We start from the raw sequence: 21,129 nt of genomic DNA on the forward strand, positions 1-21,129 counted from the left end.
AATTGATTATCTCAATTAATTGATTAATTACATCATTTCTTTAATTCTCTCCAATCATTCTTTTTCTATCTTCTAGTTAGCTTTTTCTAAATAAAGCTTTCTTTGTCATCAATTAATTATCCTCCAATCATCCTTTTTCTTCTTTCAGTCATCTTTTTCTCAATCAGTTGACTCAATTAATCTATTCAATCTATTATGTTTCACCTCCAATTTAGCAGTTCAACTATCAATCAACATGTGAGCTCACCCGAGTTCCACCTCTTGATCAATTTGTTCCACCTTTCAATCAATTCTCTCCAATAATCTATAAATTGAGCATTCAATCTCAATTTTCAATAATCACGAACTTTGAATCTTTGTGTCAATTGCAGGTTGCCAACACAATATCTGAGAGCCATCATACCACAAAGAAGAGAAGAACAATGGAAGCTATATGCGATCATGAAATAGGGAGTTTGAATTGATTATTTTACATTCCTATTGCTTGTTTGCACTATTTCATTGGTTTGTTTAGAATTCTTTGATTAGATAGGGATTCATGATTTTCTTCTATTTCTAATTGATTTCATAGATGAATTTTACATACGACAAGATGTATAATAAATCTTCTTAAGGGGTGTCATGAAATAATAGAACCTCTATTATGAGGACCTATTATGACATAATAGGACCAATTACTATTATGTCATAATAGGTGCTATTATTTTTTGAGACCCCTCAAGAGGACCTATATTATGTCTCAAGGGGTCTTATGACATAAGACCCCTTAAGAGGTCATATTACATGTCATAAGACCCCTTAAGACATGTAATCAGTCCTCTTAAGGGGTCTCATGAAAAAATAGGTCCTATTATGACATAACAGGTCCTATTATGTCATAACATAACCTATTATGACATATTGTGTCATAATAGGTGCTATTATTTCATGAGACCCCTTAAGAGGACCTATTATGTCTTAAAGCCTTAGGTCCTATTAAGGGGTCACATGAAATAATAGAACCTATTATGAGGTCCTAATAGGACCTAAGGCGTTAAGACATAATAGGTCCTCTTAAGGGGTCTTATGAAATAATAGCACCTATTATGAGGTCCTATTATGTTATAAGACCCCTTAAGACATAATAGGTCCTCTTAAGGGGTCTCATGGAATAATAGCACCTATTATGAGACAATAGGTCCTATTATGACACAATAGGTCATATTATGTCACAATAGGTTCTAATTAGTTTATTTTCCCTTAAGCCATGTCCTAATTAGTTCAAATGATCCCCTTACTTAAGCCACATGTCCTATTTAGTTTGATCCCCTTAAGCTTCATGTTAGGACTAATTAGTTGATTTCCCCTTAATCCATGTCCTAATTAGTTCAAATGACCCCCTTACTTAAGCCACATGTCCTATTTAGTTTGATCCCCTTAAGCCTCATGTCAGGACTAATAAGTTGATTTCCCCTTAAGCCATGTCCTAATTAGTTCAAATGATCCCCTTACTTAAGCCACATGATGTTCTGTTTAGTTTGACCCCCTTAAGCCACATGTCCTAATTAGTTGATTTCCCCTTAATTCATGTTCTAATTAGTTCAAATGATCCCCTTAAATAAGCTAAATGATGTCCTATTTAGTTTGATCCCCTTAAGCCACATGTCCTAATTAGTAAATTTCCCCTTAAGCCATGTCTCAATTAGTTCAAATGATCTCCCCTTTTAAGCCACATGTCCTATTTAGTTTGATTCCTTTAAGCCTCATATCCTAATTAGTTGATTTACCCTTAAGCCATGTCCTAATTAGTTCAAATGATCCCCTTACTTAAGCCACATGTCCTATTTAGTTTGACCCCATTAAGCCACATGTCCCATTTAGTTTGATCCCCTTAAGCCTCATGTCAGGACTAATTAGTTGATTTCCCCTTAAGGCATGTCTTAATTAGTTCAAATGATTCCCTTACTTAAGCCACATGATATCCTATTTAGTTTGATCCCCTTAAGCCACATGTCCTAATTAGTTCAAATGATCTCCCCTTTTAAGCCAAATGATAAAGGAGCATCCCCAGTTCTTGGCAATCTTGCATCAACCCAAAACTTTTGCTTTCAGTTTGTTTCCTATTTTGTAGTTTCAACATTTCATTATGTGTTTCTTTGCATTTGATCACCGGATCTTGCAGAGCTAGAACTTGATTGTGGACATCTTCATTTGTCTTATCCTAAGTTTGCGGGATGTTTGGATCTTTTCCCAGCAAGCTATTGCTTTTGAAATCTAAGACAATTTTCTGGCTTACAACACCAGAACTGCTTGGACCTATTTTGCTTATGACGAATCTTGTAGATCATTTTCATACCTTGTGGAGCTTTAGTTTGTTGTTTCCAATGCTCCTTGGTGTGTGGCTAACCTTCCCTTAGGTCCGCACTTCATCCTATGGATTTTCTAGATTGATCTCTTTGGTGGAGGCCAACCTTTTTGTTTTACATGTTTCATCTTGTTCATCGGCGATTGTTTCACCTTTGGCTTACACGGATCACCCTTGATCATATAAATCAATGTAATTAAGCATTTAGAATTAGGTAGTTATAACATAGAAGAATAATCCTGAGGTTAGGAGGTCCGGGGCTCTCATTCTTGCTTGAGCCAAATGTTGCATAACACACATATTTTATATTTAGGTCTGTGAGCCAAATCTTGGAGCCTGCATATTGCCAACAGTTTGTGACTGATTTTCATGATATAATATAGTTTGTTTCTGCATTGCCTCCATCACTTTGAGTTGTTTCTACTATGTAACTCTTGCTACATAGTCTGAACAATTCTCTTTGAGGACCCTCCTGTAGTGACTACACCAAGTGGTATCAGAGCGAGATTTCATTTTAGAGATTGTGTTATCCTATAAGTTTATTGTAGGGTGGAAGATTGTGAATCCCACCTACAGTTGCAAAGGACTTGCATGAAGATGGTGCAAAGAGGAAATAGAAATGGTGGAGCACATGGAAATGGAGACCTTACTGTGATGGAAATGTTGAGTGGAATTGCAGCCTGATTAGAAGCTATTGAAATGGCTCAAAGAAGAGGTCAACATGTTGAAGATATAAGCAATGATGATGAAGAAGAAGTAGCTGGAGAATAAGGGACAAATCCACCAACGAACGATCTTGATGAAGAAAGGTTTATAAGAGCATTGTCTAGAGTGAATACCAGACCACATTTCACACCACTAGATTATGATGGTAAGTTGGATTCAGATGAATTTTTGGATTGGATCACAGAAATGAAAAAGTATTTTGATTTTGAAAGCATTGTGGAAGATAGAAATGTGAGATATGCTTGCACTAAGTTGAAAGGTCATGCATCTCTTTGGTGGGAACATTTGTAGGTAGATAGATAAAGAAGAGGTAAAGAGAAGATTAAATCTTGGGAGCAGATGGTTAGCAAGTTAAAATCAAATTTTATGCCAGCTGATTATCAAGTGAATCTGTTCCAGAAGTTGCAGAAATTGAAGCAGAGGGAATCTAGTATGAAGGAGTATACCAAAACATTCTAAAAGGTGAATATCATATCCAGACATATTGATGATGAGATTGAACATGTTGCTAGATATTTGAATGGGTTGTGGATGTCTATACAAGATGATATCAGTTTAATAGAGTTGCAGAGTATTGAGGAATCTTATCAATATACCCTGAAAGCATAAGAGAAGTTGAACAAAAGACATGAATAGAAGCAAAGAGGTAGAGGTGGAAGATTTTCTAGAGGAAGATCTCAAGGAGGAAGAAGCTATTCTAGAGGAAGAGGACCCTGTGAAGATCAAAGAAAAGACAAGGAAGTTATTAGAGATGGAAGTTCATACTAGAAGGATGATAGAAATTTTTACTAGAGAAGAGACCTTGATGGATATCGGAATGAGGGTTATGGAAAATAAGACAAAAGACAAGATAAGAGAACCTACTTTAAATGCAGAGGAGAAGGGCATTGAGATTTTGAATGTAAGAAGACCAAGAACACTAGAAGAACAACATTGGTGGAAGAAGACCATGCCAAATCAGCTAATAAACCCAGATATGGAGAACTATTGGTGTTGAGGAGAGCTTTGTGTCATACCAAAGATGATGAGGAACCCTTGTAGAGGAGAATTTGTTCAGAACCAGATGTAAGGTATCCAATAAGTGTTGTAAAGTTATAATTGATAGTGGTAGCTCTGAAAAATCTTGTTTAGGAGGACATGGTGAATAAGGTGAATTTAGAAAGGTTGAAGCACCCTAAGCATTATTAGATAGCATGGATTTAGGATGATCATAAGATACTAGTAAGTGAAAAATGTTTGGTGAAATTGAATATTGGATCTTATCATGATGAAGTTTTGTGTGATATCATGCCTATGGATATTTTTCATATCTTGCTAGGTAGACCTTGGCAGTATGATAGACAAGAAATGCATGATGGAAGGAAGAACATATACACTATTGTCGCAAGTGGGATGAATCAGACCTTGTTTCCCTTGGAGGAGCCTTTAAATACTGAAGTTTGTACCAGTGCTAGAATCTATTTGGTGGATGGAAGGAAATTCTTAGATGGGATGAGACATGAGAATGTATGTTTAGATTTAGTTCCTAAGAAAACTAACAGTCTAGAGCATGAAGAAGAGCGGCTAGAGGAGATAAAGGAGTTGCTGAAAAAATATGGAGACATTATTTCAGATAATGTACTTGATGGATTACCGCTTGTGAGAAGTATTGGTCATTGCATGGATGTGATTCACAGAGCTAGTTTTCCTAATAAAGCAACACACCAGATGACACCGATAGAAAATGAGGAGTTGAACAGACAAGAGCAGGATTTGTTGAGAAAAGGTTTAATCAAAGAAAGTTTGAGTCCTTGTGCAGTTCCAATAGTGTTAGCACCTAAGAAGAATGGAGAATGGAGGATGTGCATCGACTCTAGAGTAATAAACAAGATCACATTGAAGTACTGATTTCCTTTGCCTAGAATGGATGACATAATGTATTGTTTGAGTGGAGCCAAATACTACACAAAGATAGACTTGAAGAGTGGATACCATCAGATCAGAATCATAGAAGGAGATCAGTGGAAAACAACATGCAAGACAAATGAAGGACTCTATGAATGGTTGGTGATGCCTTTTGGATTAACTAATGTATCAAGTACTTTCATGAGATTGATGAATGAGGTATTAATTAAAGAAATTATTGGGTAATTTTGTGATTTTATATTTGGATGAAATTCTGATTTTCAATAAGAGCAAGGAAGAACATATGCTACATTTGAGACAAGTTTTGCAGAGGTTGAGAGAAGAGAAGTTGTTGATAAACATTAAGAAGTGCAGCTTCATGAAGGATGAGTTAGTCTATTTGGGATTTGTGATATCTGTGGATGGATTGAAGATGGATCCTGAGAAGGTAAGAGAAATTGTTGAATGGCCTACACTGGAAAGTATTGGAGAGGTAAGATCATTTCATGGATTGGCTAGTTTCTAGCAGAAGTTTATCAGAATTTTCAGTTCAATTTGTAGCCCTATGCCATAAGCAATGAGAGGGGATAGAAAGGATTTCAAGTGGACAACCAAAGAAAATAGGAGCTTTGAATTGTTGAAGCAAAAGGTGACACAACAACCTGTGTTATCTTTACCGGATTTCAACAAATTATTTCAAGTGGACTGTGATGCGACTGGGAATGCAATTGGAGCAATGTTGAGTTAGAAAGGAAGACCAATAGCTTATTTAAGTGAAAAGTTAAATGATGCAAGGAGGAGATATTTTGTGTATGATCCAGAATTCTATGCCATAGTTCAAGCATTGAAGAAGTGGAGACATTATTGGTTGCCTAAGGAGTTTGTGTTGTATACAGATCATCAAGCTTTGCAGTATTTGAATAGTCAGAGTAAGTTGAATCAAAGACATATGAGATGGGTGGATTTATTGTGAGTTATATCTTTGTTTTGAAGCATAGGAGTGGAAAGTCAAATAAAGTTGTTGATGCCTTGAGTAGAAGGAGGAACTTTTTGATAGAGATGAGAGTGGAGGTATTAGGTTCTGAGGAATTGAAGAGCTTGTATGAGGATGACCCAGATTTTGCAGAACCTTGGAAAGAATATAAAGAACCGGTTATGGTGGATAAAAGTAAGTGGTTGGATTATTTTATTCAAGATGGGATGTTGTCTAGAGGAGTTTAGTTATGTATACCTAGGAGTTCTATGAGTGAGAACCTAATAAAGGAGAAGCATAGTGGAGGATTAGCCAGATAATTTGGTCTTGATAAGATAGTGGCATTGATTACTGAGAATTAATTTTGGCCTCAGATTCATAAGGATGTCAGAAAATTTGTGTAGAGCTGCAGAATTTGTCAACTTGCAAAAGGTAGTAGTTAGAATGTTGGATTGTATAAGCCTTTGACAGTTCCGGAGAGACCTTGGGAGGACATAAGCATGGATTTTATACTTGGATTGCCTAAGACATATAGAGGAAATGATTATATTTGTGGTGGTGGATAGATTCTTAAAGATGAAACATTTCATATCTTGTAAGAAGACAATAGATGGAGTACATGTTGCAGACCTATTTTTCAATGAAGTGGTGAGATTACATGGATTACCTAAGAGCATAGTTTTAGACAGAGAGACTAAGTTTGTTGGATATTTTGGAGGACACTTTGGAAGAAGATGAAGACAAATTTGAAGTTCAGTTCAAATTTTCACGCATAGACTGATGAAAAAACATAGGTAGTGAATAGGAGTTTGGGAAATTTGTTGAGATGCTTAGTGGGAGAGAAAACTGGAAGTTGGGATTTGATTCTTGTGCAAGCAGAGTTTGCCTACAATAATTTAGTGAACAAGAGTACCACGAGAACACCTTTTGAGGTTGTTAATGGAGTACACCCTAGAGGTTGTTAGGTCCCAGAGACAACTGAGACCGGGGGGGGGGGGGGGGGGGGGCAGTGAATCAGTTGTCTAATAAATTCAAACCAAAAACAACTTAACCAACCTTAATGCTTAATACCGATAAACCAAAATTTATGCCAGTAGATAGTTTATCAGTTAATTACAGTACCGGTAAAGATTAATGCATAAAACAAAAAGACAATAACATCCACAACACATAACACCAATATTTGTACGTGGAACCCTGTAATGGGAAAAACCATGGAGGGAAACCTTACCCACAATTAGATGATACTACTGCATATAGTATGTGTATACAAATGGGGTCTGCACATGCCGTAAGGCCAAGCGCCTAGAGCTCACTACTCAAACACAAATAGGAGTCACACTGACTACAATTGGATGGTTAAATCCAATAATGATGTACTGCTCAAAATAGCATCTTCATATGCTGGATTCAGTATCGGTGTAGTTCTGATTGCCTTTACAAAAACCTTGCTTCACCTTCAAATGATGTCTGCATGTATAGCTCTGCTTATTCTCGGATATACCTTCTTACAATTCCTTATCCCAATCGCATTTCGATCTTACAAATAAGATAATACATATATACCATAACCTAAGACCAATTTTAGTAGGTCGGCTCTAAAAGATATTGCAATAAAATAATTACAAGTAATTCAATAATCGATGCAATATACGATTCAACATGTCAGCTTAATGCATTTACAATAAGAACAAAATCATCTCCAAAGCGTGTTGTGCTGATCTAGAATAGATAAGCCTGTCGGTGCTTATTCTGGACCTATTTGCCGGTAACAACAAATATGCAAATACGAATATGCCAATGAACAAATCTCCAAGACAAAGTGTCCAAATGATGTCTCCGACATAACCAAGTGTTTTCCATGTCATTCCAAGTGCCGGTGAACAATATATCCTGTCGGTGAACTAGATACCGATGACTGTGCATAAGTCACTTGATTGCCAGTGAACATTGCCAATCCTCCAAAGTGCCAGAGTTGATAAGTGTTATAGGTGTTGACATCAATGGAAAAAACATACTAAAATACCAACAATCTCTCCCTTTGGCATTGATGGCAACACAAGATGGAAAAACCATCAAAGTGCCAAAACAAAAATGCCAAAAACCAAAAACCAACAATCTCCCAAAAGAGATCATAACCAGAAGTCAAAATTTAGATACAGAGAGTAATCAATCTCTCCCCCTGAGAGTAACATGTGTTTTCCTTGTGTTTTTTCATATCAATCTCTCCCCCTTTGACATCAAATGCCAAAGCCAATAGAAAAGCCAGGTTCAAATACAAAATACCAACCAATTCAGTATGCCAACTACTCCCCCTGAGAAGTAGCTCTCCTCATCAAAGCCGAAGTAAAAGATTTCTCTGTTAGTTCTGCCGGTTGATGACAAAAATCAACTGTCTAAGTCTTTACTGGTGGGGATATGACCCCAAGATGGTCTCTGAGATATACAAAAGTCTCTTTAGGCAAAGGCTTAGTGAAAATATCTGTAATCTGCTCTTTAGTATTCACATAAACTAGTTTTACTTCTTTTGCTTCAACATTCTCTTTCAGAAAATTCAATTTGATAGAAACATGTTTAGTTTTAGAATGTACTACCAGATTCTTAGTGTAGACACCTAAAAATGGTCAACGCTTGCAGAGTCATACTTTAACATTTGCGCATTGCCTCATTTTAGGTTTTTGTGTCGCATTAACATTTCTCCTATGATTCACACTTGGTTTTAATCATTTGCGAGCATCGAGTCCTTCTTCTACATTCTTCATTCATCTCGCTCTCAAATTTGGTCTTGTCGACAACAATCTCCAGTCATGATTTTAATCGATCTTATCTTATTGCATCAATGTGCGTGCTCATTTCTCATCATTTTGGACATCGTCAATCCTAATTAGGGTTTTGTCCTCTTATCAATCTTGTCATCTAGCAATCGATTTATCATCAATCCTTATCATTTTCAATCTTGTCATTTTAACGATCGATTTGTCATCAATCGTTGTCATGTTCGATCTTGTCATTTTGTGATCGATTTGTCATCGATCGTGGTCATTTTCAATATTGTCATTTTGCAATCTATTTTGTCATCGATTCTTGTCCTCTTGTCAATCTTGTCATTTTGCGATCGATTTGTCATCGATCGTTGTTTGTCTCAATTATGTCAATTTGGATCAATTTGTCATTGTTCGTTGTCAATTGGCGCATTTTCTCAATCAAATCATTTATCACATTGGTCATTTATCAATTCAAAATCATGATCGAGTCAATTATCTTTCATCAAGACCTAATTCATGTTCTAGGGTTTCGTGATTTAATCATTTAACCTGGTTTGTCATTTCCTCCTTTAGGATTAATAAATTATTTATTTATCCTAAGTTTTCTTGTCACAATTAAATGTTCATTTAATTGGCTAATTATTCCTCTTTGTGAATTAATTAATAAATGATAAATTATTAATTAATTTACCTAATTTCAATTTCCTCCTATTTCTCTCCTAAATTCATGGAAATGACATAGAAATTTGTCATAATTTGTCATAATTGACAATCAATCAATCCTTGCATAGCAATTTGTCATACACATGTCATAATTTTGCTATTATTGATTTGAATTTCCATTCGAATCATTTTCATGCTAATCTTGTCTTTTCTCCAATTTATCTATAAATTGGATGATTTTCTTCAATCAAGATCCCCAATTTGATCGCATTTTGAACCCCTAATCAGATTATCGAATTTCTAATCAATCACGCTTTGAGTACTTTTGAGCAGTTTTCTTACCTACTTGCTTTCAATCATGTATGTGCACTTGTAGGTGAGATCCACAACCAAACTATTTGAAGAGGAAAGAAGAACAATGGAGCCGCATGAAGGAAGCATTCATATCCACATATGGTTTGCATAGTATTTACTTTTGAATGTTTTATCTTTATGTCTCTATTGGATGTAATTAGGATAGATCATTACATTTGAGCTTTCGTGGTTGAGCTAGATTAGTATGTTTATATTGTTTGTGATGATTTCCTGAATTCCTAACGTACATTAATTGGTGAACCCGACGTGAACACTAACCATCTAACCCCTTTACTGTGTTTTTGAGTGCTTTTGAGTTGATTTGCAGGTCAAAAACCCAAAAAATAGGGTAGTGCAGGGTTTTCTGGGGACTTCTATGCCTGTGTGAGACAACCTGCGCCTGTGTCAAGCAACTTGCGCCTATGTTGAAGATATTCTGTGCCTGTGTCATGACTTCTGCGCCTGTGTAAAGTTCAGAACAAAGGTAAAAATGCAGTGTTTTACTTGAAATTTGTTTTGTTTTTGCATTCTGTTTTCTGTTTTTTGGACTTTGGTACTAATTATCTGTGCAGCATCTTGGCATACGCATGGCAAAGACAACAAATGAAACTACTAACATGTTTTATGCAGAATCAATAGTCAAAGAATAAACATTTCAAACTTCTAACTTGGGTTTTGCAGGTTGCCTTGGAGAAACAACTAAACTTGGTGTTTGCAATTAATGTTTTAGGCACCTAGTGATTTTTAAATAGGATGGAATGAACATGTTTCTGCTTTGATTGTTGAGTGTGACATTGGAGTAGGAGAGTATGCTCTCATCCTTCTTAGGGTGATCAGAAATCCAGATCTTCGATACCATGCTCATGTCTTTGATTGTGTGTCTCCTTTAGAGGGCCTACCTTCTTGACCATTTGCTTTTGCAAGCAAGTGATAATCATGAGAAGGGAACGACCCAAAGTGAGTATGGCTAGAATACCTTGGCATTATAACTCACTATAAACAAATACCTGATGAGCGAAAGCTTTGAAGGAAGGGTTACGTGGGAATTGCAGTTACTTGGGAAGTGATGACCCTTGAACTCTTTCTCATATCAACATCTAAGTAGGACCTCACGGTCTAAATCGTGCTTGTGCGACTACATTTTTTTGGTATCTTGGTGGGCTTAATGTCTCAATCACGCTTGCGTGACATCAAGGAGTAACGCTTAACAGAAATCCTTACTACACACCTTGTTTTAGAGGCCAAAAACCCTTCTAGTTGCTTGAGAAGGACAAGTTCGGATACTTGGAAGAGATACTAAGTTCGCCATGGGGAGATTTCCATGGGGACTGATGCTTGGCTGCCCTGAGAAGTGAGTGTCATGGAGGGGAGCCCGTGGGGTCAAGCATCTATGTATTCTCCTTGAATCCCATAACGAGTCTACCTCTCAAGTACCTAATGTCCTTGCCTACCATAAGAAATGTGGGAATGAGCATGATTGTCTTGAGTCTAAGTTGCAATATTTTGTATTCTTTGCTTGTCAAAAGTTGAATTGTATCTCATTTCAAGAACAAAACAAATTGATCCAACATAAGATTAAACACAAGAGACATTCATCCAACAAAAGTTCAACAAGATTCAAAACTCATCTTCAAACATGGTTAGCAAACATTGTTCAAAATCTTGTCTCAACATTCATGTCACTTACATTTAGGTTCATCCTAGGTTGTATTTTGCAAAGTTCATTGTCAAGTACCAAGGTTAGGTTTCACCTAAGTCATACTCCTTTGCATATCAATAAGGGTCATCCATTTGCATGTGTCCTCTTGCATTAAAGTCATACCATTGTCATACATTCATATTTGCATACTCTAGGTCTCTTCATTAAGCTTAGGTCATTATCATATCATATTAGGGTCACTTGCATAGTAATTGTCCCTTTTCCATATAGTCTCAAAACTAGGTTTTGTCATACTTGAGCAATCCAAATCTTTGATAAACCCTAAGTCATTTTTAGGAAGTCTAGACCTTATTAAATCTTTTGTCCTTTTGTCATCAATATCATTTTGTCAAACCTAGCTTAGTATCCAAGCATATAGGGGAGACTTTGTCATTTTGTCATTTTGTCACTTGGTCCTTTTGTCCTTTGAGGTCTAGACATCATTTCAATTTCCTAAGGGTCTGTTTTAGATTTGCATTCATAAGTTTGTCAAAAATCTTGAAAAACAACCAAAAAACATAGGTTGCATTCTTGTCATAGATTGCATTTTCATCCATTTAAGTTTGCATTTAGTTGCATATCATATATTGTCTTTGAAAAATTCCAAAAATATTGCATTTGCATAGTGACATGTCTATTGAAACAAGGTTCCAAGCACCAATGATGCAACAAAGTTTGACATATCAACCGACAATGCAATCACAATTATATCCAACCCAACAACAAAGCAACATTGATCAAACTTTTTATGATGAAACAAGTCTCCAAATAAAAAAACTAGAGGAGAAACTAGCTCAAGAAGAGGAGATATTGGAACAAAGAGTGAAAAACATTGAGAAGAATAGATCACAAATGTCCAAAATGTTTCAAAAATTTCTAGGTCGAAATCAAAAGATTGAGCCAATTGATGTAAGATCTCTTCTTGAACGATCAGACATACAAGCTCTCCTCTCCCAAATAGAGATGATGAAACAATTTCAAGAAAGGAGACAACATCAATTTCAACATTATGTGCCTCCACAACAAGAACAAGAAGGTGTTTATTATCAATCAGATTTTCAACCAATACAACCAATGGTCCAATTTCAACAATATGTCCCACCAACTATACAATGTCCACAAATGGTTCAACCAATGGTGGAATATCAATGTCAACAACCACGACCAAACATTCAAAAACAAAGGTTGCAGCACACACCAAGCCAAGTTTTAAACATGTCAGAACAATTGAACCAAGTCCAATATCAAAACATGACATCAAACCAAGACCCAATCATTTCCAAACAAGTTCAAATTCTAAATACAACTATGTCCAAACCTCGAAAGAAAGGTGGTTTTATTGCAATGATCTTAAAGAAATTACCAAGTGAGTTCTTTGAAGAAGATCAAGATAATACAATTATGTCTGGCAATGCCTCATCCCCTTGCAAACAAATTGACTCTCCAGTGGCATCTATCCCTACACCTCTAGAAGTTTCACAAGAACCTTCCATATTGTCTTCATCAAACAATACACCCAAGGATGAAATTACCCAAGAGCTATCCATAATTGATTGCCAAGATAATCCAGTTCATGATGCACATCCTTGTCATGTTTCAAAAATACAAGACCTAATGCCACCATGCACTTTATTGCCATTACCTATTTTAGAGGACCCTATTCAAAGTCCCTCTTCCTCATGTTCAAGCATTGATTCCTTGTCAGAATCCATCACAAGCGTTCAAAGTGCATTTCCTTCATGCCAAAACATTGATTCCTTGCCAGAATCCCCCATGCATATCCAAAGTCCAACCTCATGTCAATAGGATAATTTAGAGCATGAAGAAATGAGTCCTAAAGAAAATCAAGATCAAGATCCTGAAACCTTATCATCCCATCCAATTGTTGACCAGGATCCCATTTCCCCAGACACGCACAATGATTCCCCTATTCTTGTCCATCCTATCCAAAGTCCTATTGACACTCCATTCCCCGAGCAAGATCAAGATATCCCAGTCCATCAAATCCCAAATGATCCCCTTCCATTCCAAGAACACAATGTCCTTTCAAATCCCATTGACATTCCACTTCCGGAGAAAGATCAAGATATCCTTTCCATCTTTTCGGATGATCCCATTAAAAGTCAAGAGTAAAGCACCTTTGAAGAGGATTCCAATGATCTTCCTCCTTGTCAAGATCAAATTATTCCTTTAAATCCTCCACAAGATCCACTTGTTCCTCCATCTCCTTGTCCTAATGCTCCATATACACTCTAAGATCGCATTTCTTTTGATGATCCCATTATTTCTCCCATTCCATCTCTTGAAGAGCCTGTCATTGAACCATGTCCACTACACAATCCTAGTCCCCCTCATGATTCTAATGTGTCAGTGCAAGATGTTAATGAACCCTCGACATGCATAATGGGTTCTTCCACTTTGGTGAAATCCGATCCACTTCAAGATCTCATTATTTCTCTCATATCATATCCACCTCATAGTGGACTCGCGTCTTCTTCCCAAAGAAAAGAGTCTCCTACAAGTCAAGATATTCATAAAGGCAAAGGAGTAGACATTCGTGAGAAAGAACTCCTCCATATCAAAGAAGATCTTAAGGGTCATGTCTACACAACTCACTCTCAAGACGTTGGTATCCCTCCATCAAAATCAAAACATACACCTTCCCCATCATACCTTCCATCCATCTTAGGTCCTTATATCCCTTCATCCTTTATGCAAGGTCAGCAAAGGCACACATCCTTGAGTAAATTTCATCAATCTAAAAGAAGTCCATTTCATTCATATCCATCCATGCATTCCTTTCCCCCTCCAAGCAATTTGGATGCCAAGTATAAAAGTCATAAGTCTAAAAATCCACATGTATTCAAGGATCAACATGTCCAATATAATCGACATGTCAAAACAAAGAACAAATTGATCTATAAAGAAAAAGAAATATCCAAAAGGCCACAAAGGCCCATTGCTCAAAATATAGCAAAGTCAAAATATATATGGGTTCCTAAATCCCTTGTGCAAGCAATGCACTCCAAGGAACCACAAAAGCATGAAAAATCAAAAACCATGTGGATCCCTAAGCAGCTCCTTGAAGCACAAAATCCTAAAGAAACATCCAACTTGGCATCCAAAGTTGCTATTCCTCCATCCAACCCTCTCAAATTTGTTCCTCCATCACCTTCTTCATCCATTTTGGGCCCTTATGTCCCAAAATCCCAAGCTATTCCTCCATCCAAATCTCACAATCTGAGATCCATTTTTCCTCCATCAATCCATCACCCCTCAAGGTGTGTGCCAATGTCGATCTTGCCAACATTTCCATCCACTGAAGTCCAATTCTTCCAATACCCTATTCATTATCTAATGCATATTTTCCATCCTTTGATCCCTTTGGTCCAATCCTTTGCATAAATCCTTGCCTTAGTTTCATCTCATTTTCCATGTCCTTATCCTATCAACATCTTTGAGCATGCTTTTAAAGGTCATGATCCATTTTTTTCAAGGCTACTATCCAAAAAAAAAAAAAAAAGATGCTTGAGTCCTTCTTCCATCCCCTATCATGTGTCCATCTTCTATTGAAAAAGTCAAAAAAGTAAAAAAAAAGACAAAAGAAAAAAATAAAGCAAAAATAATTCGTCCACTGGTGAAAACCTGGTAAATAGGCACCTTGGGAAAGTACCGTGATGAAAACCTGGCAAACAGGTGTCATGCGTAATTTATGAACTTCTTGCACACCACACTTGGGGGCAAATTTTATCCTATCATATCCTTTTGTCCTTCATTGTTCCATTATCCTATCGAACCCCTGTCATTACCCTTCATATCCTATTGTCCCTCCTGTCCATTTTCTCTTTCCACCTTTGATCTTGACAAGGCTGAGGATCGTCATGAGCATCATGTATCTTGTTTGCAGCTTTTAGTCTATCATAGCTTTTGGTCCTTTATCCATTTGCTTATTATAACCTTTCATCCATATTCCCTAGCTTATTGCGACTTTCTGCCACTATCCCGTATCCTTTCCCGACCTTCAGTCCATTTCCCTTATCCATTCTTGGTCTTGCTTATCCTATCCATATCTTATCACTATCCATACACTCTTTCCGTTCCTTGATCTTGATCTGACATAAAGACGCAAAATTTAAACATGGTTTCAAAAACCTCTTGACATGCCCCTCATGCCATGTCACTGCTTTACATTGTCATATCCAGTCTCTTGTCCCATCACGCAATAGCCCTTGAAAATTGCATCTGTATTGTCTCCATGATAAAAGGCTTTTGTCTTCCCTCTATCCACCATCATTTCAGCCACCCTATTTATTCACCTATCATATTCCTTGCCTTGCTAGACACTGGGGGCAAAATCATAAAAATCAAATAATGTCCTGAAAAAATCCAAAAAAATCAAATAAAGTCCTGAAAAAATGAACACAAAAACATTTCAAAACATTAAAATCCAAAAACAAGCATTTTGCAATAAATGATCCCTTTTGTGCATAAGACAGATCACTGAGCATACATCCAACAACTCGCAATCAATCAAACGCTGTGCTTTACTGAAATCACGCATTAATAGATGAACTTTTTCATTCAAACTAGACATTCCAACTAATCAATAATTGTCATATCAATCAACCTCAAAATCATTCGTCCTTGGCACATTATCATGGGTCTTATACAGGGTGTGGTATACTCGAAACCAGACTGTGTCCTGTCTTAGACGAGGTACCGCATGTCCTGAAACTAGACAACATGATTGTCCTATCAACACTTTCAACTTTTGACAATGAAGATCAAGATGTTTGTTTGATTTGTTGGAATTTGTGCATCTTATCTTTCTATTGATTTATCTTCGATCATGCTCCTATGTTGCTCGATGATGTCACTAAGTGATTTAGAGTGACCGGGATGGTTCATGGTCCCTTTCTTTTTTTGTGATTGTTGTTTGTTTGTGATGTGTCTGTCTTTTGCAAAAAGGGTTGCATTTCAGCTCTGGTCTTCCATGCCATGATGCTACGCATCCGTTTTGCTACATAAAAATAAAGGTTCTCACCTACAAAGTGCATTACTGAAAGCAAGTTTTTCTTCATCTCTAATTGTCCTCTGTCTCATTTTTTTTTCTTCTTACTAACATTTCTTCTATCAAATCGGATAGTTAGTTCAGTCTAGTGCTCCAATTTCCACAAACATACATGTTGCATCCTGCATTCATTGGTTAGTACATTTGCATTACATTAAGCATCATATCAAGTCTTTTATCCATTCCATATTATAAATGTATCAAAAACATAAAAAAAAAATATATATATATACATCCATACATGTTCCACAATGGTACATCAACAATGCATAAGTCATCCATACATGGAAAATAACATAAGTCATAACATATTACATCTCATCATATCGATGCATATCATATATCATCATAATATCGGAGTACAAAATTGGACTGTCTGTCCTAAGTATGGCCCGCAGGCTGACTACAAAATGTCAAACTACATAATGTCCACTATCTATCATAAGGAGCATGTGCCTCTGTCACTGGGTGCTCCCTCTATCCTCCTCATCCCTACCATGTCTCGTGGATGATGTCCCTCCTAGTCCTGGCTGTGGTGGTCTCATAGGTCCACTCACTCCCATGCTGCTCAATGACCTCCGAGAGCTTGCCCTGCTCTCTGTCCTCGATCGTGCCCGATATGAAGCTGGTCTCTGCTCTAGTGGAACTGTACTCTCATATAGTGTCCTCCAATGGCGTATCTCCTCTCCGGTCTCTACTAGCATCTGTGCCATCTCACATGCACTAGCATCTCAAATCGACCCAATATACTCAGTGACTCTCTATTCCTCTCGCTGTGCCTGAGCAATTGTTGTATCTCAAGCCGCTGTGAGTCTGGCTATCTCCGCTCTGAACTGATCTTGCTATCTCTCTAAAGTCGTAATGTGATCTTGCTGACTCACTATGGTAGCCCTGCACATTTCCATCTCCTCCATGCTAGCTGTCTCCAGCTCTATGGGTATATCCTACAATGCCTCCTGCTCGCCTGAATCTGGCTCATCCTCATCACTGCCCTCATCCTCGTCATCCTCGTCATCCCCCTCCTCATCATCGCCCTCATCCTCCTTGTCCTCATCATCTCCCTCCTCCTCTCCTGTGAGTGGGAAGTCCTCCTGTTGCCTCGGTACTAGAATATCCAGATCTGTCAATGGCACTGGCCGCCGTCGTGCAAACCATCTCTCATACTCCTCTGTCGTCCCAGCATCCACCACATCTGATCCTCAATCCCACTATCTCTACTACAGCTGTGTGAAGTTTGTATATGCTATGTGTGGCTAAAACATACTCCCCCACTGACTCGTCTCTCTGTGAGATCGAGCAAAGTGTGTAGTCCTCCTAGGTACATCCTACCTCTCTCCAAACTATCATCTCACCCTCTCTGGTAGGTACAACTCAATCACTCTCTGGCGATTCACTGGTCGCACAATTAGGTACCTCTCCTATCTACAATATGGTAGCTCATCACTATCATCTGACCATCCCGGGCAATCACGATATGGCCTCCATATGAACTCTCTCAGTCTGTCTAGCTCATGTCGCCAATATAATATGTATCCAAAAGGACCCTGTCTCAGTGCTCCCCCATAGCAGTACACATATGGTCGATGTGGTACTACCTGTCTATCTGTAATCGATCGACATATGGCTATGTGCTCAAATGTCCATACCTGTAGCAATGTGACTCCACATCTCAAAGTCTGAACTCCCTGATATGCTATCTGATGCAGCTAAAAATATAGCATAGCTAGTACACATGGTCCCCATGCGTACACTATCCCCTTTGTCGCCATCTGCTCCAGCACTCTTCCCCATCCAATAGGGAATCCATGTCCTTGTCTGTCTCCTGCTAGTAGGCATGCTATCACCACGTATCGCTGATCATACTCTGATGCCATGGTCTCCCAGCCAATCTTCCTCTCGACGATATCCAGATCATCTGCGTTGCACTCAAATAATCTGCACAACGCATCTCTCCCTATCACTGGGTCATACTCTATCATCTCTCCATGAATCAGAATGCGGAGGATACGCCATACATCCTCCAGTGTCACCGTCGCCTCTCCAGTCGCCAGATGGAAAGAGGAAGTCTCCGAATGCCATCGCTCTGCCAATGCTATAAGCAGTCCTGTGTTTGCCCTAATCTCAGGCATGAATGTGACATAGTATATCCCCAGTCCTGCTAATGTATCTCTATCCATGCTCCTGAGTCTATGTCGTAGCATGAAGCAGTTAGGTCGGTTCTCGCGTGTGATCAACGGATACTGTCGACTCTGCATCGCAAATTGGGGCACATTTTTTCAGTATTAGGGTTTGCTCCTATGGGTTGCATTTCCTCATTTTCATGTCCAAATCAGGGTGTTTTTCATCTAATCTGACCTATCCTACCCTTATCCCCCCTTTTCGGATCATTTGCATGCAGTTTTGAACCAAAATTGAGTCACAAATGCACAATTGCGCCTGTGTCAAGGAACCTGCACCTGTGTCATGTAACCTGTGCCTGTGTCTCCCTACACAAGCGTAGAAGACCCTACACAAGCACAAGATTCACCCTACACAAGCACAGGAGTCCTTTTCTACATCCCCTGTGGGCCCCGCAATTTCCCGCAAGAAATCAAAATTCATGAAATTGAAAATATGGGTTTTTGAGATCCATACCGTTGCTCCTGCATCATCCAGTCGTCTGTATATGTGTACATGTTCTTCAAGGTGATCCACCATTGGAATGTTCGCCATCTCTCTGCAAGTGTCCTTGTCCAGAGCAATAAATCCTCCTCTTTGTCTAGTGCAAATGAGCAATTTTCACTCTCTTGGTCCCATTTATAGATCTTTGTCAGTGCATAGATGGACGTGCACCCTCTCCATCTTATGTTGGTCGCAGTCTTTTGCACCATAAATTTCTTGTCCTTCATGCATCTGATCTCTGATTGTTAGTCCATTCGATCCTATCATTTTTATCGATCAATTGGCCTCTTTTCTGCATGTTTCCGGCCAATTCCTCGAGGGGGCATGCATATGTCATTGTCATTGTCTGGGACATTTTCATTATTGTTCTTTGAAACAATGCTTAAAATCGCATTTTCTCAAAGAGGGGCAAAATGTAGACACCTAAAAATGGTCAACACTTGCGGAGTCATACTTTAACATTTGCGCATTTCCTCATTTTAGGTTTTTGCGTCGCATTAACATTTCTCCTATGATTTGTACTTGGTTTTTATCATTTGCGAGAATCAAGTCCTTCTTCTACATTCTTCATTCATCTCGCTCTCAAATTTGGTCTTGTCGACAACAATCTCCAGTCATGATTTTAATCGATCTTATCTTATTGCATCAATGTGCGTGCTCATTTGTCATCATTTTGGACATCGTCAATCCTAATTAGGGTTTTGTCCTCTTATCAATTTTGTCATCTGGCGATCGATTTATCATCAATCCTTATCATTTTCAATCTTGTCATTTTAACGATCGATTTGTCATCGATCGTTGTCATGTTCGATCTTGTCATTTTGCGATCGATTTGTCATCGATCGTGGTCATTTTCAATATTGTCATTTTGCAATCTATTTTGTCATCGATTCTTGTCCTCTTGTCAATCTTGTCATTTTGCAATCGATTTGTCATCGATCGTTGTTTGTCTCAATTATGTCAATTTGGATCAATTTGTCATTATTCCTCGTCAATTGGCACATTTTCTCAATCAAATCATTTATCACATTGGTCATTTATCAATTCAAAATCATGATCGAGTCAATTATCTTTCATCAAGACCTAATTCATGTTCTAGGGTTTCGTGATTTAATCATTTAACCTGGTTTGTCATTTCCTCCTTTAGGATTAATAAATTATTTATTTATCCTAAGTTTTCTTGTCACAATTAAATGTTCATTTAATTGGCTAATTATTCCTCTTTGTGAATTAATTAATAAATCATAAATTATTAATTAATTTACCTAATTTCTAATTTCCATCAATTTCTTAATTCCTAAATTCTTAATTCTCTAATTTCCTAATTTTCTAATTCCTAATTTCAATTTCCTCCTATTTCTCTCCTAAATTCATGGAAATGACATAGAAATTTGTCATAATTTGTCATAATTGACAATCAATCAATCCTTGCATAGCAATTTGTCATACACATGTCATAATTTTGCTATTATTGATTTGAATTTCCATTCGAATCATTTTCATGCTAATCTTGTCTTTTCTCCAATTTATCTATAAATTGGATGATTTTCTTCAATCAAGATCCCCAATTTGATCGCATTTTGAACCCCTAATCAGATTATCGAATTTCTAATCAATCACGCTTTGAGTACTTTTGAGCAGTTTTCTTACCTACTTGCTTTCAATCATGTATGTGCACTTGTAGGTGAGATCCACAACCAAACTATTTGAAGAGGAAAGAAGAACAATGGAGCCGCATGAAGGAAGCATTCATATCCACATATGGTTTGCATAGTATTTACTTTTGAATGTTTTATCTTTATGTCTCTATTGGATGTAATTAGGATAGATCATTACATTTGAGCTTTCATGATTGAGCTAGATTAGTATGTTTATATTGTTTGTGATGATTTCCCGATTTCCTAATGTACACTTAGATATATCAATTGCTGCAGTGTTATCACAATAGATAGTTATAGGTTCCTTGCATGTTACCTTTATGTCCTTCAA

Source organism: Cryptomeria japonica, chromosome 1, assembly GCF_030272615.1.
Source record: "Cryptomeria japonica chromosome 1, Sugi_1.0, whole genome shotgun sequence".
Classification (NCBI taxonomy): domain Eukaryota; kingdom Viridiplantae; phylum Streptophyta; class Pinopsida; order Cupressales; family Cupressaceae; genus Cryptomeria; species Cryptomeria japonica.